General features: G+C 31.4%; 1 protein-coding gene across 4 annotated transcripts in view; it reads left to right on the forward strand.

Moving 5' to 3' along the window:
- LOC107450366 (glutamate-gated chloride channel) overlaps positions 1 to 24,094 on the forward strand; it is a 233,133-nt gene that overhangs the window by 172,594 nt on the left and 36,445 nt on the right. For 2 of the 4 annotated variants that reach the window (XM_087149872.1, XM_043052381.3), the window contains exons 2-3: positions 475 to 549; positions 22,264 to 22,345. The gene's annotated coding sequence lies outside the window, so the exon portion shown is untranslated. The remainder of the gene's footprint in view (positions 1 to 474; positions 550 to 22,263; positions 22,346 to 24,094) is intronic. The other 2 variants (XM_071179388.2, XM_016066130.4) reach the window with 1 other exon arrangement.

The raw sequence follows: 24,094 nt of genomic DNA on the forward strand, positions 1-24,094 counted from the left end.
ATGAAGTTAAACAAATTTGTGAAGGGTCCGATTAAAAGAAAAATCAATTTGTGAAGGATCCGTTTTTAAGTTAAAATATTTTGTAAAGAGTCCGTTTTTATGAAAAGATATTTTGTGAAGGGCCTGTTAACGGATCCAAATTTCTTCTAAACAGATCCCTGTGATGACAATAAGATTTGCTATTGTTTTAAAAAGGTGCAAACATTGTTTGACGAAGTTAAACGAAGTTTTAATGACTTTCTGACAGAAACAAGCAGGCAAAAAACTTAAAAAAAGAAGTGAATTAAAATAGGGGGGAAATTCAAAACAACTGCGTTTTTCGTATGATGCGAAAAGAGTTTTCGTTTCCTGCGAATAGAATTAATGCTTTCTTGTTTGCTTAGTTAAAGAAATGTATTTTTACCTTGCTACATAATTTTAGCAAATTGCTACCACTAAATAACCAAAATTGATGTTTTTTCTAATTATTTTTAGGAAGTACGTCCTAAACAAGAGCAGAAATAAAAGTGAATTCGAGTTCAGAAAAAATACAAGAGAAAAAGATCAAAAGTGAGAATGAATCCCAGTATACTTCATTTTTTAAAAAACAGTTAAAATAACAAATGTTTATTATGTATCTGCAGTCCGTGGCCAAATTTTTAGACCCACCATAAGATTCTATGTAAAATAATAATTATCAGGTGATACTATACAGCTTTGTTGTTTTTACGCGACTGAAACCGGTTTGTACTTGTTTACGTTCGTGTATCAATGGGTTAAATTAGACGATAGGTAATATAAATTCGACAATTTGTTATATAAATATAGAATATTTATTATATCAGGTATTATATTAGTTATTTATATACATTTACATTAGGAACTCCTCAACGAATTCCTGAGTGTTTGACAGATGTCATAAAAAATTTATTCATTTTAAGTTCTTATTTTATTGTTTTCTAATTTGTTTATTTTGGTGCAGAACCAAATCGTGCTATATCATACAAACATTTTTTTCTAAATTTTAAATGAGTGAACTGTTGTAAAGTATGCAAAGTATATACAAAATTTCTAATGCTAAACAGTACATCGATGCTAAACTATACATCGATGCTAGATGTATATCGATGCTAAGCAATACATCGATGCTAAACAGTACATCAATTTTAAACTGTACATCAATGCTGAACTGTGCATCAATGCTAAACTGTACATCGATGCCTAAACTTTACATTGATGCCTAAACTGTACATTGATGCCTAAACTGTACATCGATGCCTAAACTGTACATCAGTGCCTAAACAGTACATCAATGCCTAAACAGTACATCAATGCTAGACTGTACATCGAAGCTAAACTGTTCATCGATGCCTAAACTGTACATCGATGCTAAACTGTACATCGATGCTAAACTGTACAATTTCATGAATCAAATTCAGAAGTTTTAAATAAATCGGTGGAATGGTGCCTGAAAAAATACACAAAATTCATTAAATGTTTTTCGCAAAAAGTCCTATTTTTAGAAATATTTTTCCATAAACAACTTATTTCGAATTTTTTTTATATTTGAAAAAACAATATTCACACACTTACGTTACAGTCCGACTAAGTGAAGCGATGAGATTTATATGATGAATTAAAATAATTGTTCTTTATTGCTGTTTCTATCTATACCAAGTTAGAACGGAAAATTTCTACATCGTTTTTCCTAAAACTACCGAATTGATTTTTTTTTCATCGAATGCTTGATACACCGAATCCAGTAGTTATCGCCATTTTTTTTTTATTTTAACTTTTGTTTTGATTTTAGAGCCTTAGGGGATAGAGCGTTCGCCTTCCAATGAGGTGACCCGGGTTCGAATCCTGGCGATGACTGGTCGATACGAATTCCGCATCCGGCTAGCACCGACCACAGTGCTGAAGTATAATATGCTCAGTGGTAGACGAATCATGGGTTAGAGTCCTCTAGCCGTCAGACAAACTGTGTAAACTTTTCGTGGTTTTCCTCTCCATGTAACTCAAATGCGGGTTAGTTCCGTCAGAAAGTCCTCCACGAAGGAAAATTTCTGCCTCTACTTGATCCAGGAGTTCCCTTGTCTTCTGGATTGGTTTCAAAATTCATGGCTGTGGATTTTAACATTAGTAGTCGTAAACCCAAAATTGGATCGGCTGTTCAACGACGGTTATCAGAAAAATGTCTTAATATATCAATTCTAAGTTTTCCCTCGAGCATATAACAAATAATGTATAATGTAAATGTACACATTACATAAAAAGTTATCGTTTCTCATTGTTTTCTGCACAGTCTTATTGGTATGGTTTCTAAATTAACAACGGGGATTTCGTTGGTTATCATCGATTAATAAACAGTATAAAGGATTTTTTAAACCAAAAAAATAGTTCTTATTTAACAGTCTACCTGAAATACTTATTTATTATACCTTCTCAGTATTATTCTACGTTATTATTTCGTACCAATTGAATGAGATACCTCTTTAAAGTATTCTTATTAAACAAGCTTTAAGTAAAGTGTATGCAATTGTACGAAATTGTAAAATATTTTTCGCGCTAAATAATCTAACGAGCGTTTTTACCAAAAAATAGCTACCTAAAAGAAAAGATTTTATCCCAATAAAATTGACAACTTAATGTGTGACATTCAATCTATGTTCATACAATTTTAGGATATTTTGGAAAAATTTTTTTTTTTAATTTTCATGAAAAATCCGTATATTGGATAAAAAAAATCAAGGTTCTTGAGCGAAACGAGCAGGAGTCAAAATGTTCTTAGCCATACATGAAAAGTCCTGCAGTGATCGTTAAGACACGGTCCCCACCAGATCCCCGAAGTCAAGCATCACTGGTTGCGGTCAGTGTGTGGGTGGTTGACCACTTAGATTAGTCAGCGTAGGGACCGAGGTTGCGCGGTATGGGTTTTGTTAAACTGTTCTACCGTAAAGTGCTGGACTTCGCGTGCAGGTCTTCGGGCTACCGAAGCAGGGGTGCCATCCCTTCTGCAGAGGATCAAAATTGTGATGGCATGTCTTCGGATCATCCTCAGGAATGTTTTCCAGACTGTCGGCAATAGCCCATTGTGCAGCTCTAGTGTGACGTAAACGAACTACAACAACCATGCCTGAAAAAAGCAATAGCACGCAAGAAGTATTGAGAGAAATGCAAAGATTTCGGTACAGAAGAATAGTCCTAGTAGCCAAATTATCTATTACTATTTCATAAAATTGAACTGACATGTAGAATAACAAAATAAGTAAAGCAAAAGAAAAATTGATTGAACTCTATACTTCGTGTTAGGTCGGTGGCACCTTTTTAGATAACTTTCTAAAAAGTTTTTTTTTTATTTAACAGTTGGAGAGCAGCAGGTGAAAAAAAAAAGCCACATCAAGCGTATTTCTTTCTCTTTGAAGCCTTTTATCATCTTTCATCTTTTTTTTTCTTTCTTCATCTCATGAAGAGTTTGAATTCCCCTCTTTCACAAAAATAGAATTTTCCTCGCTAATTCGTTTAAGACTTCGAAGAAGTTATTTCATCCGGCCGAACTTTGAAATGAAAATTTCAAAGTCTTGCCATCAATTTTTAGAATCTTTTGTATCATTTATTTTATTTTATTTTTAAACATTTATTTTTTCATTCATTTACTTTGTTGTTTCCGAAATTTAATCTGACATTTCAAGCTTTAATGTCGCTATTTCGTAAATTGGAATTAAAATAATGGTTGTCGAAGAAGGGTGGTTTTGTCCCAGTCCTTACTTCAGTCAGATTAGTGACAATCGTAAAAGAACATTCGTGACAATTAAGGACCTTTCAAAGAATCGCGCCCTTTTTTTACAAATGGTGAGAAAATTGACACAGTTCGAAAGAAGGGAATGCATTTCATCAACCTCTCATCATGACATCAAGTCAAGCAGAAAAAGAAATATACGACTTTTTTTTACGAGTCAAGTAAATAAAAAAAAGTTTAAAAAAACTAGATTTCATACATTTCAAAGGAATAAGGAAGTGAATTGATTGAATTGAATAGCATTCATCCCACAAACTTATGAAAAGGGTCTGGAACTATTTTAAGCAGCAAGTGGCGTGAAGTTTCTCTAATGCTATATGCATCGTATACGAATTGGTTTACCAAACCGGAAGTAATTTGAATATGAAATTGTTTTTGCCACATATTTTCATAATGTGCTTTCAGAAAAACGTTTTTGAATCTATTTTTGCTTAGAAAAATAATAAAGCCAGCTTACCACACGCAAACTGCAAATAACAGCTTATAACTCGCTAAACTAAGGTTAACTAATGACTTTCCTGATAGTGCAATGGGACACCTGCAATTGACGTAGTGGGGTATCTCGATCCTGATTGGCTGTTGAAATGTAGCATTTGTTTATGTTAACAACTGTTCTTTCCATTCTATTTCCAGTAAGCCAAGCCCTGCAAGGATCAATTCTCTTTAATGATATTTTCTATGTTCTTATACAATGATTCTTTATCAAAGATTTCAATTCTTTCACTACATATTTACACAGAGACTTAACACAAAGACAGGCAGGAAGCCATGTTGAACATAAACAAAGTAATTATGCATCGAAGTTGCCAGATACACAAAACAAAAATATATCATGGTTACAATAAAATACATAAACAAATAGGAACAACAATAACAACAATATAAACAATAGGGGTTAAATAAAAGACGTAAACGAGAGAGTTATATTTCAATAAATTCTATGTGTGATACGGGTTGTGTTTAATTACCTTTCACGTTAATTAACATTCTAACTTATGTGAAGAAACTTAGCTCAAATTAAACACTCCATTTTGCTTATAAACAATCAGTTGGCGCTGACCTCACATGTGTGGGTATCTGGCATTCATTCATTAAGCTTAAATCTAAAACACAAATTAAAATGGACTGGCATCATCACAAACCGAAATCAGGAACATTAATCAGAGAAATTTTACCAGATGTCTCCTTGAAACCTTTAGAATGGAATAGGCAGCTCTTCTTTATAGAGCATGGCCCCTTTAAAGCGTATCTAAAACGCTTCTGCCTGGCTACTGACAGCACATGTGCCTGTGGAGGAGTAGGAATGTCCGCTTACCACATCCTACCACTTTAAACAACCAAAGCTAGAATTCCTCATTGCCTGGAAGAGATCTATCTATAAGAATCCAAAGTTGAAACAGAAGGCAACCAACCTCATTCATTTTCTAGAAGATATTCTATTATGATTATCATGAAAAAATGACAAAATTATGCAATGTTGAGCACCAACTACTAAACTTGACCAATTAGCTCCATATACTTTTTAATCAAATGCCCTAACTAATAGAATAATCGTTACTATTTTATTTTATTTATTTTTTCAATTTTTGTACTTTTTTATTTTTAATTTTATATTTCTTATTATTTTCTTCTCTTTTTTGTTTCCATTTGCTATTTTTTTCTCTTTTTACTATCTGTCTTGTTTTCCAAACTTAACCATTAACCGATAAATGCTCTTTTAGGGGCATAGGGGCGGGGTTAAATTTTGATGTGTGTGTTTGTGAGTATCTGGGGTTTTCTTCTTCTTTAAATGCAAGTACCCAATTATCTGTATCAACTTATTTTCACTTATTTGTTTATGGTATGGAATTTCAACGATATTATTTAATTTCAGAACTGTATTCAACTATAAACAAACTGTGGAAAATTGTAGTGAATAAAATCTGCAGCCGTACACAAGTTAATTTTTTTTTAAAAAAATGCCTCAAATTTAAAAAATACATGAATAGCTAAAACGTAGATAAACTATACTACTCAGAATCAGACGTTTCAATAAGTTAGTCTTAAAATGTATTTGATTATATAGAAACTTTCTAACAAATAACATTCTGAAAAATTTCGTTAGAATTTCGTTTAAGTCGATTTAACGCAAGGGTTACAAGTAGTATTTAACCTCAATAACAATGTTTCGGCAAGCAGTTTTTTAGTTCTTCAAAAAAAAACAACTAGCTCCATTAAATTTTTTACCCATTTGCAAAATGGGTCTTGTTTTGGATTTGATGGCCCCTACACTTTTCAACTATGTTCAAGAGTAATAGTAAACAGTGCGCATGTGTTGCTATGGCAACCGCTGCTGTTTTCATTTTCACTAGCAGGTATTTTTAGTGTATTTACTAACTAATAATTTAAAGTATTTTTATATTCTTTTAATTATTAACGTATAATGACTAGCTTGACGGTGATTTTAATATAAATATAAATGATAAAGAAGGAAAAGGGTTTTGTGATGTCTTGAAACACGTACATAGGCAGGTTATGAAAACCAATTCGACGACAAACATCAATTGAGACAGTTTCTGCATCCCATGATTTGAAATGTTGAGGCGTTTCACGGAGTCAATCCAGAAAGAAAAAACATTTCACCAATGTAACATTTCACCAATGTTACCAGTTATCGTAATAAGGCAACCACAACTTTTATTTTTAATTTTAATTAGTAATTTTAACCTAATCTTGTTTTTTGTAAAAATATCTTAGTTTTTGCATTCCGAGTATGCTTTTTATCATTTTTTTTACTTATAATCGATTAATATTGATGCAGATTTATATTTCTGAAAATAGAGGCGCAGAAATATCGCTGGAACAAGCGGGAGATTTAAACACAATTATTGTTGCAATTCTTGAAAACATGTAACAATGGCAGCAATATTTTAATAATAATTTTCTGAAACTAATAGCACGACTCTACTACATCTTATTTTTTTTTATCCCTGCCATACATTATCTTGCTAAATCTTTAAAAAAAAATTGTGCTTTCGCTAGGCTAATTTCTGAAAAGAAATCTTGCAATTTTTGAAATTAATACTAAGGGCATTATTATTATTATGATTCATACAAATTCTGTTTTCTTAGTCCTGCTTCAAATTATCTAGCCGAATCGACATTTAACGCTCAAATTCTATTTCTTTGAGATTTTGTTGCTCTTTCCATTACTTTACATAATTAAATTTTGAGTTCAAGAATTAAAATTAAAAAAACAAGTTCAAATCACTAAAAGAAATCCAGATAAGTTTAAATTACGAAACTCAAGAAATTGAGGCGGAAAGATTTACTCAATGATACAGATAACGTCATTGGCTTCAAAAAATATGAAGATGGTCATAAAAATCGACGTGTTTCAAGAGCTCAAAAACAGGCGCCTATGCTCAAAACTCGATAGACGTGAATGGAAAACCGAAGAAAACGTTGGCAAATTTACACTAACTTTAATTTCCATAAATATTCATTTTTAAAATTATTAAATGGTAGACGAATACTCCAATCCATAACTTAAGTCCTTACAATTTAGAAGGGAAAAAATGCATTATAAGGAGTAGTTTAATTGTTTGCCATCATGTTAAATTTTAATTTATTGATTTTAGAAGTAACTCATTTTTTTCCTATCGTATTAAGATAAAAACACATTTATTTCTCCCTGTCTATCGCTGTTACTGTAACGGAAAAGCAGTTCATCGCGCCGCATTATAACATACGAAAATTAATAAATTTTTATGGATTCTTACACGAAAAAAATTTCTTCCTGGTCTTTGATTGTATTTACTTGTAAAAAATGTTATTAATGATTATTGGGAAAGTTGAAATATGTTCTTGATATTGAGTGCTAGCTATTACCGCTGTGTTGATCTCAACTTTTCTGGGCATCTTTATTCTTCAGAAATTATTTGATGCACTTTATTGACAAAACTTTAAGTTTTATTTTCTTGCATTTTTTTTCATAGCAGGAGGGGTTTTTTTTTCTTGTGATAAATTTTTATAATTGATTCAAAAGAGCCCTGGTGGCTGAGGAGACAGAGAGTGAACCGGTTTGAATCTGTACAATAGGTCGATAAAATTTCCGCACCCGGCTCGCACCGACCGCAGTGCTGGTGTAAAATATCCTCAGTGGTAGACGAATCATGGGTTAGAGTCCCCTACCGTGGTTACCCGTAGGTGATCTTTGTGGTTTTCCTCTCCATGTAAAACAAATGCGGATTAGTTCCATCGAGAAGTCCTCCAGTAAGGCTAATTTCTCCCAACACTTGATCCAGTAATTCCCTTGTCTTCTGGATTGGGTTCAAAATGACAAGGCTACGGAGTTGAACATTAATAGTCGTAAACCTTAAATTAGGTTGGCTGTTCAACGACGATTATAAAATAAAATTGATTTAAAGTTGATGTAAATTTTTGATCTTTAATTAAAATTTTTATTCCACCTGTACGGATCCTGGAGATAGCCTGTTGTGGTTTGTAGATAGTTGTCTGATAAGTAGATAGTTGCCTTGATAGTAAATAGATAGTTTGTAGACACAGTGCTTCCCCTCCAAATTTATTGATTTATGCAAACATTACGCTACAGCTACAATATTTGGGTTTTTAAAATGAGGGATACAAGGCCATTGCGGTATAGGATTTAAGAAATCATCCGCCAGTGCCATAGTTTAGTTCGAACCACAGTTTATTTCGTTATCAAAGTATACAGATATGCTTTTAAAGCAACATAAAAGCTTTTTAAAAGTCAGGCAGAAGTTTAAATAAGTCACGTAGGACAAAAATGTAATTCCTGCTATCTTTTACGATATATGTCACTGAATTATTAAATCACGATATATGTCACAGAATTATTTATAGTTTCGAAGTTTTACTGGAATTCTAGACTTGGCGACATATTTCTATAAATAAAGCGAACATACGGTCTTGAAAAAGAAAGAACTATATGACGTTGCAAGAGCATTGGATTTGATTGGACCACTAAAAATGGCGCATCTTATGCTGACATGTCCAACTCATAAAAACTACAACAACATGAGACTACAACTCATAACTATAAAGACTACCACTCGCTACTATCTACAAACTACAACAGATGTGCTATCTCTGGAGCAGTGATTCTCAACCTTTTTTTTGTGGCGGCACACTTTTAACGATTTCGAAATTTGACGGCACAAAATGAAAAAAAATTAGTTTAAAAGTTGTTTACTTACCTATAATACACTGTGTTAAATAGTTTGTGACAATAATTTTGAATGAGAAATGAAATAATATGTACTACAAAAGCACGTTTATTAAGGGATTAATTATTTCTTCCGACTAATGTTTTGTTAGTTAGTAACAGTTATTTATTTTTTTGCTAGTTATTAATTGTTAGCTTGTTTTCTATAGTTATTATATGTTCGTTTTTTTTTACATAAATTCTTATTTTTTTGGGATATCTTGTAAACTAGTATTTTTGCTAAATATTAATTTTTAGCTTATTTATTGTTAGTTATCCTTTGTTAATTTGTTTTTATAACTATTTATTGCATAGCTTACTTTAATGATTAGTTTTTATTTCCGTTTGAAATTTAATATTTAGCTTGCTTTCCTTTGTTAATTAATAATTTTAATAGTCATTAAATTTCCTACCTATAGTTTCAATATTTTTTAAAGTTGTCAAAGACAATTTAAACACTTATTTTAAGATTGTCTGAGACAAGACAATCGCCGATAAAGATGTTCACGCGGTTAAAGTGTGGAAAAATTATAAAAAGTATATATAAAAAACATTATAATTTTTATTGCATCATTTCCAGTATTTGGTGGCACATTTTAAGAATTTGGCGGTACACAAAAGTGCCGCGGCACAGTGGTTGAGAATCACTGCTCTAGAGAGTAGCCCATCTATACGGAGCAAAACTTTTAAATAAAGATCAAAATGTTAAATGCACAAATTATTCCGATGATAATAACCGGTTATAACCGTCGTTGAACAGCCGACTCAATTTTGAGACTACCAATATTCAACTCTGTAGCCTTGTAACCCAATCCAGAAGATAAAGAAACTCCTGGATCAAGCATTTGGAGAAATTTGTCTTCGTGGAGGACTTTTTGATGGAACTAACCCACATTTGCCTTACATGGAGATGAAAGCCTTCCCTGGTTAGTCAGATGGCAAGGGGACCGTCTACCACTGAGGATATTTTTACGTCAGCACTGTATTCGGTGCAAGCCGGGTGCCGAACTCGTATCGACCCTCCATTTTTGGGATTCGAACCCAGTTCATCTCATTGGAAGGCGAACACTCTGTCCAATGATAATAGCCTCAAACTATTTTCGTTGCCTGATAATTCTTCCCAGGAGAACGAATGTCTTCCATAATCCTGGAAGAGCGATCCTCCGTCACGCCTTTTTCGAGACGCTAATAATAACTCATTTTCTTTGAATATTAATTTTAATTTCTGATCGATTCACTTAAATATTAGAAGATTCGCCCTCTTGCACACGCCCTGTTTGTTTTTCCTGTTGCACGTGATGGAGCGGCAATATTTATTCCCTCAAGAATTCCCTAACCTTAGTCAAGGGAGGAGTGGTGTGGAAGAAATTAATGTTGAAAGATTAATTACGTTGAAAAGATTTATTCATCTCTTTTAAATGCTCGCACATAAGTCAGCTCGTGTCAGGAAGCGAGAAAAAATCAATGCAAAGGATTTAATGAGGTGAATTCCGGAAATAATGTTGGAGGATTTAATAAGTGATCCAAAAGACATACTACAAATTTGATCTTTCCTCTGAGGTAGCTTTATGAGGACGAAATACTGCAGAAGAAAACTTTCGTCTCAATTTTTTTTTTATCGTCATTATTAATTTAAAAAAGAAAGAAAAAGTTCAGGCAAACTTAGAGTAAGTCGTAAAGCTTCTACTGCTGAAAAAAATACTTCAAAATAATAAAATGCAAACAAATTATTTAGAAGAGAATTTCTCCGTTGCGTCATCCTAAGTCAGTGTTTCCCAAAGTGTGGTACGCGTACCCCCAGGGGTACGAGAACAGTTTAGCGGGGGTACGCTTTCTCATCCGAAATATCTTGCAACAAACGAAAATTTCAAAAAATTTTATTCAAAAAAAAGCTAGTCATGAAAATTTACGATTACGTATTTTCTATTGGCTATTTTTTGCTGAGATGTCGATAATTAGTGGTGTCAACAGCCAGTTGCGATTTTTAACTTTTGTGAAATTTTTTTACAGAGAAAAATACATTCATTTTTCTATTAGTGGTACGCAGCGTTACGAAAAATTTAGAAAGGGTACACAAAAGTCAGAAGTTTGGGAAACACTGTCCTAAGTCATCATCTCTTAATTCATTCGGTACGTTTTTTCAGTACAATAGAGCGCCGATTTTCCGAACCCTTATTATCCGAACTACGTCTGAATTCGTTTTTTTTAACGTTTAGAATACTTTTTAACTTATCAACAATTTTTTTTAAATTTCTGAACCAGTAGATCTACTGGCTGAAAAGATGCCAGGTTATGCAGCAGAATAAATAGAAGACGGGTGTCGAGACACTGAAAACGTCCCAGGATATCAAATTTTAAATAATGATGAAATTGTTGCTGAAATTTTGAATGAAAATCGGAACTCCATGGAAGAAGTAGGTGATCAAGTTCAAGATAGTCAACCTTCTCATATAGAAAAATGCAATTCATTAGATATTGCAATGAATTGGCTAGAACGTCAAAATGATGACCTTGACCTTAAAAAATCATTGATGTAGGGTATACCGGGCAAATATATCCCGGGAAGTGGCCCTGAAACCTTTAAAAAAACATTGCTGTAGGATATACCGAGAAAATGTATACCGGGCAGGGGCACTTAACTATACATAGTATATATTTCGGATATTTACCAAAGCGACTATGTGATTGTCAAAATTCACGTGAGGAAGTCAACAACCACCCATTTCGGTCATTCACAGTAATGAATCGAAAAAGATAGAAAACCTTAGATATCTTAAATGAGTTTCAGCTTCATTCTTTTTTAAATCAATTTCCAATTATCTCCAAATTATGTTCAGATTCAAATCCGCCTTTGATTTTATTTTTACTTTAGTCTAGACATAATTTATTTACACTCATATTTATTTACATAGAGTACTAGATTGTTAACGTATTCACAGGGGGAATGAATGTTGTTTTCAGTGAATTTTTATTCAAAACATTTGTACCAATACAATTCTGTTATTTTCGAAACGTAGTTTAGTATGACGAGTTTATCAGTTTGAATATTTTCGGTAAAATACCTTTATTTTTTGGAGTAAATTAAGTATTTCAAGGTGGTAAATTGCCTGTTCATAATTTCTATCCACCTAGTTTTGTTCCATCAACTTGTTAGGAATAGTTGCCTGCTCGCTTCACTCACCGACACTCAAGAATGTTTCATTTCTTAACGATAAATATATTTTTAGGTTAAAGTTAAAAATTATTGAATTAAAAAATCACACATTTTTTATTGTATTATTTGGTTCCACGCATTTAGTTTATGAATCTAATCGGATAAAATTGAAATCTAATCAACCAAAGCAATTTTATCCACAATTTTATTTTTTAAATTTCTTTTTCGTTACTTACAAAAATCGTTAAATTTTTTTTTCTAACAAAAAAATTTATTCAATAATTGAAGGAAAAGTTATTTCCTAATAATTTCTATAACGGCTTTGTACTAAATATTTTAATTGAGTATATATTAATTAGGTAAAATATATTTTGATATAAATATTTTTACTCTGTACAACACAAACTTTTCATAAAAGCAAATATACCTCGCTTTCAATTGTAAAATGGTTCCTAAGTTTGTGTAAAAAATTAAATATGCTTATCAAATTATGTTGTGGGGATAGTAGTTAACGAAAATATCAACCTTCATCCATGAAAAGGTACTCCAAATTAGAATCGAGTTCACATGTCTTATATGTTACTGAATTGGAATAGTATTTGTGTAGTAGTAAAAACACTACAGTATTCCGCAAACAGAATTATATCTGTGATAAAATCCGATGAACAGATACCACTAGTTGATTCATTGCTGTTTTGTGAGAAACCGGGAGAGCTGTATTAAGTTCACGGTCTTGTTCACTCCAGTGTTGCCATTAGCACTCGAGTGTGTACAGGCCAACTGACTGAGTAGCAACAGCGTGAGGATATAATGTCGGAGTCACAAGTAGCAAGTCAGCTGTTCAATGTGGACCATCCATCGAAATAGGCGTGTTCAGATCGAAATGGGCGTTGCTGTCAAGGTAGGCGTATTCACATCGAAGTGGGAGTTTCTGTCAAGGTAGGCATGTTCACATCACGTAAGGGTCAACAATGTGGGGAGAGTAGTTTTCGATAATGTCAGCCTTAATCTTTTTGAACCTTTAATTTCGAATAGTAATCAAAAAAGTTTAAATGGCGTAGACCAAAATTGAGACAGGATGATTGATAAATACTGCAGACAAGCGGTGTTAAATAAGAGATATAGAACTTTATTTTTGAAAGTAAAAAATACGCTTACAACTTTAATAAATTTAATGCTTTTATTGAATTCATACTTCACGAAAGAAATTCCTTTTTCTAATTAGATAACCAGGCATATGAACATTCTGGTCAATAAAAATGCATCGATAACTATGAAAAACGGACCATTATCTTTTTTTATAAAATGAAGATAAATAGTCCAAACGAGATTTAAAAGTAATTATTTTTTTTCAATCTAATTGGGAATAAACCTTTTTTTTTTATAGGATTTGTGTGAACTTTATAAATCAAAAGTCTGTGGTAAGATCTTGAAAAAGCAATTCAAATATTTAATTGAAAACATTACGTGAGTCTTAATTTTCTCAACACCAGTTAATATTTTATTTTAACGTGTTTTATTTTTTTTTTAAGAAAAAAATTACTTATGAGTATGATATCAAAATGAAGTCTTTATTTAATTCGTGCTATTAATTCACACTCTCCCTATATCTTGCTCAAATTTTCATTCTCGAATAAAATACTTTTTATTCATCCACTCAAATTCAAATACATTTTTTTAAACTTGTTGTGAACGGCACTTGATGTTAATACAATTTTTTTAAACATTAATTCATTCATTAAATTTAATTGATAAATTTTAGTCTCATATGGAAGAAAAAATTTAATTATTTAATAAAAAGTTACTAAAATAAGATTTTTTCTTTGTTGAAATAATTAGGAATGGACTTCAAAGAAGAAGAAAAAATTTCATATTACTTTAAAATTACAACTTGTTGCTGCTTTGTAAAATATACATTACATTAAAAAAAAATAACAAAAGCTTTCAGATAACAAAGCATTTTTTTTTAAGAAAAAATTGCACTCGCGTGATTATGAGAGTTATATTTCTTTTAGCTGCAATTTTCTTTCATTTTTTTTTTAACGTAAATAAATACTTGAAAATTCTCTCCTACCACAAAATGCTTTTCCAGAAAGAAGACCGCTATTTTTCCCGAAGAACTTTCTTCCAAGTCTTAAATGGCATTAGGTAGTTTTTGACAGCGAGCCATGACACTAAAATGTTTTTACATCAAAAAAAAATATAATTTACGAGCTGAACTTTTTGGAAAACATCATAAGCGAAGAAGTGTATTAAAAGCGAATAGATATAAATATTATTTAAAATTTCGAAGGAAGACATAATAAAGAGTTACGCCTTTTTATGCCATAAAAGTTGACAAACCATTTGGATTAGGTTCCTGTATTTTTATTGTCAATTGGGTACTTGCACTTTAAGAAGAAGACATCCTATACCCACACATGTGATCTGTGACGTCAGCTCTAACTACTTTTTATCAGCAAAATGGCGTATTAAAGTTCAGCTAAGTTTCTCTACATAAATTAGAACGTTAATTAACGATAAGTTAATGAAATACAGAGAATTCGTTGAAATATAATTCTTTCTCGTCTGCTTATTATTATTTGTTTATGTATTTTATTGTAACCGTGATATATTTTTGTTTTGTGTATCTGGCAACTTCGATGCATAATTAGTTTGTTTATGTTCCACATGGTTTCGTGTCTGTCTTTATGTTAAGTCTCTGTGTAAATATATAGTGAAAGAATTGAAATCTTTGCAAAAGAATCTTTGTGAAAGAATTTAGAATGTGTCGCTTAAGAGAATTGATACTTGACGAGCTTGGCTTACTCGTAATAGATTGAACAGAACTGTTGCTAGCGTAAACAAATACCAAGTTTCAACAACCAATCAGGATCGTGATACTCAAATTACGTCGCTTGCAGATATCCCATTATTCTTTAAGATGGCATCTGATTAAGTGAAAAATTGTCATGTTTTGCCTCAAAGTAAATGAAATTCTGGAGAGGCTGTAACTGAATGAATCTTATACTCCCACCTTGACCCCCAAGACATTTTTTGTTTTTGTTTCCTGACATTCAAAAATAAAAAGTATTCTCTTCGAAAGATCCCGAACTGATTTTTCAATTCTCTTGGGATTTGGCTCAGTTGTCACTTCATCTACAATTTTGTTTCGTAAATTAATTTTTGATTGCTGCAAAATGTTGTTTGAGAATATTTAATAAGTGTTCTCAAAAAAATGTTTTTGGTTCATTTGCATACTTTGACTGGACGCACTGAAGCTTACTGTAAAAAGGAATTATAACGCTCTTGACCTTCAGGGTACACGTGCCGACCAAACCGCTACCTGCAGATTTGTCAGTGAGCATACTAAAGGTCTGGTTTCTTAGGACAAGCTCCTTATCTGGGCGTCAGCGGGACGTCAACGTCAGGCTGACGCCAACAAAATACTGGTTTGTTAGCTCAAGGCCTGGTTTCTTAGAACTAGCGCCTTATTTGGGCGTCAGCGGAAAATTGACGTAGATCTGACGCCAAAAAAATACTTTTTTGTTAGCTCAGCGTGAGCAGTCGGTCCAACGCAGACATTATCTCTCATTGCGCATGCGTTAATAACGTAAACAAATATTTATTTTGAATTTGTATTGATTTTGTTAATGTCAACCAGTGTTTTAGAGAACAAATAATGACTTTGTCCAAGAAAAAACACATTATAGCTGAGCTAAATGAAGAGTGCTATGTTTAATGAAGAAGCTATGTTTAATGTCAAAATCAAAATCTTGGCTGATTTCAATGTGCAACAGGATGTTGTCCGCCATTGCTTCTGTGGTTAACGTCACGTTGTAATCCAACTGCAGTTGAGTTGGACGGTAATTGTAGTTCAAGATGAGCGTTCGATGACGTATACTATCAAACTCACAAAGGTACCAATCAGAGGTTAGCGCTGATTTCCAGCTGATGGCGTCCTGTCCTAAGAAACCAGGCCTTAAGAGCCTCACTTTCAGTGGACAAATTAAACTTCTTCCATCTTGTAAAAAGTACAACTCCAGCAAGGCTTGTCCTCACCATCTACTTGATTTGCCTGGATTTCACCATGGAAGAGGTTCTTGAGAGACCTCTCCTTTTCCTCGATTTTTTGAAGATTCACGGCCGCATCGATCTGGTATAGCTCCGCTATCCCATTGGGATTGGAAACAACAACAGGAATTATAACTTATGCATTTAAAGAGTTATAAGTTAAATACCGTTTTAAGTGCATTTATCGTAAAAGTTTGTGTAATTATGTGATGTAATAAGATTACTCTGAAATGAAAAAATATCACTTTTAGTTTTGAGCCTTAGCCGACCTGCCTGTGTAGGAGTCAAGGAACTGACCTTGCATCAGAAAGGTTCTGGGTTCGAATCCTGGGCAAGGCATGGATGTTATATCATTCTCTGTACTATCTGTCCTTACTGTGGGAGCAACGTTGGCTCACATAAAATAGTTCTCTTGAAAGTGTGGCCAACAAATCTGCCTTTCAATTACCTGTATAATAAAAGGTCATCCTGCAGGTGGGCATTAGAAAAAAAAAGTTTTAAGCCTTTCAATTGAAATAATAAACAAAATTTAAAGAAGTAATCATTGAACTAAGAAAGACTAATAGATAAATAAATGTTATAGATATTAAAAATAGTGAATAAACAGGTAAACAACGCTTACCTTAGTCATGAAACAATGCTGATAAAATAGACTAATAAAATGCTGATGAAATGATAAATAGACTAATAAAATATCAAAAGTTCACAATTTATTATTTTAGTAGGGGGCTTAGCCCCATGCTCACTGACGCTCACCAACCCCAATGGTTGCTGCGTAATAATTGCTGCTTCTTGAAGAAAAAAAACAGTTGAAATTATTCAACTAAATATATGAACTAAACATACTATGAACAAAAATACATGAATTAAAGAGAACACTTGTGCCTTCATTTCCCATGACCAAGCATGTCTCTTATGATACTATTAAGGTCTGTAAGTGAACATAAATCATATTGCTAAGTAATCATTTTTTGAAGTAACATTTAAAATTAAAAGTATATTGTTATAACAAATTTAGTGAATTCACTACTATAATTTAATATTTTTGCTTAACAAACGGGCGGATGTATTTTAAATAAAATTTTTGCATTCATCACTTTGTGCATGAACTTGAAAATTAAGTTCTAAATAATTTAACCAATCTCTTAAAGCTTAATTTCATAATAGTATATTAATGTAATTTGCACCAAAAAATAATAATTTTAAAATACTTAATAAGGTCATACTCCGATTTAAATAACTTTTTCTTAAAATGTAACGTATAATTACATTATTCTAATAATAATAATAATAATAATAAACAATCATCATAAACTCCTAATTTAGAAATCAAACAAAATCAAACACGTAATAATAACAGTGCAGGTAATTTTGACCTTTCACTTAGGGAAACAAAAATATTCGTAAGAAAACAATAACTTGATGACTTATATTAATTTTATACTGATGACAACCAAACCAATATAAAAATTAATATAGCAAAACTGTATCCTACCATGTGATTTTCAAGCCAATGAAAATGTATTGACAACAATGGAAAACTGCCACACTATCATTAGATTTTTATGTATAGTAAAAAATCATCGTTACATTTTTTTAATAATTTTTACAAATTATTAATTATTTAATTCATGGATATGCTTTTCTGTAGTTATTATAAAAGTCCAAAGTAGAATGAAATAAACTTGCATGAATTTCGAATTACATCCGTTGGTACGGCTACCAATTTTCTTTGAAAGGATTTAATTGAGTTCACGAGCATAAAATTGAATGTGAGGGAAATTAAACAGCAGTCCGGAAAGTGAAGAAAAAATTGTGCTAGTTTATTCGCGAAAAGAGTAAGATATCCTTCTGATTTGTTTCATCAGACTAAAAAAGAAAAGAACTAAGCTTACTTTGTTCTGTGTAGATTGATTTTATTCTCGAACCACTTATCTACTGAGTGGTTTCCTGCACGCCTTACAAATTTAACACCCCTTAATATTAATACACCCAAAATAGTGGTGGTAGTCGCTATATAAAATTTAGACGATTATTTGTTTACTATTGTTTGCATTTTTAAGGAGGGCTTTATTGTGAAATGATGATAATCTGAATGATAAAAAATGTCTGAATCATTTGTGATATACCGTCACATGACCAAGTGGCCAACGCTTTAGCAGATGGATGTCCTTGATCGAGAAAAACGATTGCACTTGTACAACGGTTATAAGTCGAGCCCGGATTTTGATGACCTAAAAAATCCCCGTTAATACCCTTAAAAAGTGCAAAAAATGCCTTTAAAAAGTGCAAAAAATGCCTTTAAAAAGTGCGAAAAATGCCCTTAAAAATGCGAAAATTGCGCTAAAAATGCCTTATGACATGACTTAAATAAAGTAAAAATATTGAACTAAGACAATGTTTTACTCTTTAAAATTATTATGAGCCATTTCAAAAAATATAAAGAAATGCAATACTTGTTCTACGTTCATTAAGGTTTGAAAAATATGTTTTATATCCTAAAATAACAACAAAAAAAAGGAAAATAGATTGACTCCAAAACATTTTCATTTTGTATAGAAACTTTAATGAATATAACAACTTTCATCTCATAATATTAGTAAATATCAGAATTACATTGGATTATTAAATTTTGTTTTATATATTTTGAAATGTAAACGAGCGTCTCTTGTCTGAAAGTAAATTTTTATACCTGGAGAAGCTTCTTTCAACGTTTACTGATGTTATTGGTGCGTACTTGAAAAAGACGGTCTCACTTACTGACAATTCTTCTTCAATTTGAAAAGATGTTGCTTCACCTGTTAATATCCTAGAGATTTTCTTCACTGTTTGGAAGCCAGTGTAATAATAAAAAATGATAAAAAAATAATAAGAATTGGAAAAAACTAACAAAAAATTTAAAAAATGTTTTAAAATGCAAAATAAGCCAACAAATTTAATGAAAAATGCTCTATAAATCTAAAAAAATGCTCTAACGGACAAAAAATGTCCAAAAATGCAAATGTCATCAAAATCCGGGCCTTAGTTATAAGAATGCATGCTCGCAGTTTTTATATTTATCAGGCAGGACCCGCGCTAAGAATTTCAAATTATTAGCCAGATATCAAAAGTATTCGCCGATGTTCATAAGTCTTCGCCAAATGCAAATTTTAACAATTCTTTTATGATTCATTTTTTCCCATAGAAAGCTATTTTAAGGTAGTTTATTATTTAGTATTTGGATTATTTAGTATAAGGCTTATAGTATTTGGACGCAATTCTATTTGGTTATGTGGCTCATCTACCGAAAATTGTTGTAATCGAATTCGAATTAAAAAAAATACTGATTTGTTTAAAAAAATTCATTTTGACGTAATTTTGAAGATCGAGTTAAATATATACTTTTCTTCCCGGTGGAAAAAATCATTCACTAATACTTTCGCCAAAACACAATTTTATTTGCCAAATTTAAGATTTTATCGTATTTGGCGAGGTAGCGAATGCTTAGCACGGGCCCTGATTAACAGCATATGCATACATCTTACAATTCATTTGATCATGATGTCATATTTTTTCGCTACTCATTATTATGACCTCTCACTTCTTTTGGTTAATTTAAAAACTAAATGCCCGTTCTCTTTACGGAGTGAAGAAATCAAACGATCAAGAAATCAGTACTAAACATAGCCGCGATGGCTCAGGGGATAGAGCGTTCGCCTTCCAATGAGATGAACCGGGTTCAAATTCCAGCGATGGCTGGTCGATGCGAATTCCGCATCCGGCTTGCACCGACCACAGTGCTGACGTGAAATATCCTCAGTAGTAGACAGATCATGAGTAAGAGTCCCTTTGCCGTTAGGCTAACCGAGGGAGTTTCGCATGATCTTCCTCTCCATGTAACGCAAATGCGGGTTAGTTCTATCCAAAAAGTCCTGTATGAAAGCAAATTTCACCCAATACTTGATCCAAGAATTCACTTGTCTTCTGGATTGGGTTCAAAATGACAAAGCTAACGAGTTGAACATTAATAGCATAAATTCAAAAATTAGAACAGTTGTTTAACGACGGTTATAAAATAAAATAAACATATAACAACCACCAAAAGACATATACCAACGAAATTAATTAGGATAAACTAATTCCAAATTATTATTTATTTGTTATTCTTTGCCCTTGCTGGTGGCTTTGCGTTATTCTTGATTAAGTAAAAGACGTTTTTAGTCGTCCATCCCATCGAAATAACGATTAACTGTACTCCATATATATTGGAATGATGCTATTGTTCCAGCCCAAATCATGATGTTTAAAATTTAGAACAATGAAGCGATTTTAATGGTACTTATCCCTTTTGAAAGCCGGAAATAATCCTCTTTCCACAGTATTTATATTGAAACTGCACAGCATAAATGGAGCTTTTAGTAGGTACCATGTATACTAACTTTATCTACATTAGTATATTTGATATTGATTAAAATTTCATTAACTACCTGAATACCGAAAGTGCCTATTATCTAGCTAGAGCCCCTGAATTAAACGAATAAGTACCACTTCTCCATTGAGCTTGCTTTTTTAGGTACTAATTTACTTAAATACAAGAAGTTAAGTACTCAACTTTAGTTTTGGTAATATGTACTAATTAAAATAAGCAAGTTTTATTTTACCAAAATTAATTAAGCATCATTGTTTGTTTGTTTTTTTACTTTTCTGCTAAACAAATCGATACCATTTCTCCATTAGTTGATATTTTATACACCGTTTAGTTTTTTATTCAGTTATAGTACCTATAACCAAAATTAATTAAGCATCATTTGTTACAAAAATAGAATAGCGAGTTTTTACTTTTCTTCTAGACCAATTCGACAGTATTTATTCTTTTTAGTGTATAGTTTATATTTATATTTCAGTTAGTACCTATTACAAAATTAGTTAAAGCATCATATGCACCAATAATAGTATGAAAATTTACAACTCTTCTCCTAAATGAATTAGTGTAATTTCTTCATTTTTCTCTTCAGTACGTTGCTTATTTTTTTTATTTTACTTAGTACCTTTTACAAAAATTATTCAAGCATCATTACTGTCAATAATTGGTGTGATTTTTTTACCCTTCTCCTAAACGAGATAGTACTATTTCTTCATTAATTTCGCTTTTCAGTACATATTTCAAATACCATTGATTTTAAATTATTTAATTCCATAGAAATGCGTTTTAAAATCATAATTATAAGCAATATACGTTTTAAAATCATAATTATAAGCAATATACGTTTTAAAATCATAATTATAAGCAATATACGTTTTAAAATCATAATTATAATTTAATGCGTGGTTTCAATTAAGGAATACTAACTTGACGATGCGATACTAACAACTGTCATGACGAATAAAAAATAGTTAAATGTCTAAAAACGTGCAATGACCTCCTTTATTAATTACTGATAACTATAAGCAAGCAAGCATCACTGACTCTATCTTTAAAATAGTCTGCAGTTTCATTTATATCAACGGCTCCAGCTCTAGGCCAATAAGAAAATTCCTTTTTTAAGTGTCTCTTCTGAACGACCTGATTGAAATTTTTGAACGAGTATTGGAATCTAGGGCTAAAATTGCCCTTTTTACCCCTCTGTCCAAATTTTAGGACGCTAGTGCAAACGATTGTTGGAGTTATAAGAGGGACGACAAAACTTATTTTGCTATTATAGATTTTTGTAATAGTATTTTGTATAGACATTTTAAATAGTATTTAATTTTCTGTGGTTAAACTGTTACTTCTAAAATTTAAAAAGAACTTTTTGTATGTGATCAAAATTTTCTAAAAATGCAGATAGGCCAATTTCGGTGCCTTTCATTCTCAGGTTTCGGAATTATTGGTGATGCTAATTTCAAAAATAAGGTATCAGTAAAAACAGCTTTCAAATTTTAAAACAACTTGTTTTTAACACACTAAAGCAAAAGTTCTAAAATGCGTTTTACGAAAGATTTATTGTTGATTTTATGTTTTTAATTTAATAATTGAAAAAACATTCGGAACCGACCCTTGTTTTATTTATTTAAATTTTCTTTTGGTTTCAGGGGGAACAAATGATGCGAATAGGTCAGATAAATGATGTACCTCCTAGAAATAATCAACGCTGGTTGATTAACCATTAACCAGGTGAGTGTATTTAATTTATAATGCTTCTCATATTTGGGAAAACAAAACTATGGGTAACAGACATAATAATACCTTTAATATACTGTGTAAAATAGTTTATGATAATAATTTTGAATGTAAAATAAAATAATATGTACTTCAAAAACAACAGTACGTTTATTAAGGGGTTAGTTACAGGTTAACTTTTTTTTGTTTTTTTGCTATTTATTAATTGTGAGCTTGTTTTTTATAGCTATTAATTGTTAGTTTTTTTACATTAATTGTTATTTTTTGTGATTCCTTGTGAACTTTTTTTTGTTGCTAATTATTAATTGCTAGCTTGTTTTTTTTGTTAGCTTTTTTTTTGTTAGTTATTATTTGGTAATTTGTTTTCATAACCGCAAATTTCGTAGCTTATTTTAATTGTTATCTTTATTTCTTTTTGTAAGTTAAAATTTAGCTTACTTTCTGTTGTTAATTAATAATTTTAATAGTCCTTACATTTCTTACACTTATTTTAACATTTTAAGATTGTCAGAGACACGACTATTGCCGTCTAAGATGTTTACGCTGTTACAGCATGGAAAAATTATAAAAATAGATATAATATAATATTATGTATAGACTTTTTAATTTAAACTTGACTCGTAATAAAAAAAGGCAGTATAATTTTTACTATATCATTTACAAAATTTAGCAGCACGCTTTAAGAATTTGGTGGCTCAAAAAAAGTGCATCACTGATCTAGACAATTAAAATTTTCCCGAATTTTTTATCCATTTTTTTTAAAGAGTTTCAAACTTTTAAGAGCCAAATGATAGTTGTCATTACTATTATCTCAAATTGGATCTTTCTTACATAAATATTAACACATTTTTTCAATTATTATTAACACAGTTCTAGTATTTAAAAAAAATTGTGTTCGCCTATAGTTAGTTAATCATAAAAATGATTTCATTTTACAGAAGTGAAAGTTTGAATGGAAAGGAATGCAAACAAATTTTTCTTTATTTCTCCGATACCCATCCATCATGAAAAGAAAGGATATTTTTTTGTTCTTTCCATTTGCGAAAATTAGGTTATCCATATTCCGTATATTTTGGAGAATTCTATGAATTTCTAGTATGTCATTTTTTTTAATTTATTTTTTTTTATCTTGATCGCAACATTTTTCTCTCCAAACAAATACCCTTATATTTTACTCATCAATCATGTTTCACTTAAACTTTTTTTTCTCTTTAATATTTGTAAACATGCAAATTTCATACCCTGGCAAAGAACAGTTTATAGCCTGAATGAAATTCGCAAGTTATTATATTTTGCGCAATTATTTAGATACCAGTTTTGATATCAAAAATAAAGTTCTACAATATACAGTCAAACCTCGTAATAGTGAACACGGTTTATAGTGAACTCCCGGATATAGTGGACAAAATGTTCGCTCCCGTGCCTTGCTATACGCATATAACATTATTTTTTGTGGATATAGCGAACTTAAAGAAAAGAGGAAATGGGTTATTATGAACTTTTTTCTGTCTTCGACTGAATTTTTTCCTCCATTTTTTTTTTTGTTGGTAATTTTGAAATTTCTTTATAAAATACAGATACCGATTTTTAAAACCATCTTTTGAGTGGGATGTAGCCATAAGCATTTTTTGTTTGTTTGCTTCTTCTATCTCAGTCTCCCTTCCCTAAATAAAGGCCATCCCTAAATTTCTTGTACGCAAGACGAAGAGTGATAAAGAAATAAAAACTAACGCTTTTTTTGTT

The sequence above is a fragment of the Parasteatoda tepidariorum genome, chromosome 1 (assembly GCF_982258835.1).
Source record: "Parasteatoda tepidariorum strain Cologne lab strain chromosome 1, Ptep-v5.0, whole genome shotgun sequence".
In the NCBI taxonomy this organism is placed as follows: domain Eukaryota; kingdom Metazoa; phylum Arthropoda; class Arachnida; order Araneae; family Theridiidae; genus Parasteatoda; species Parasteatoda tepidariorum.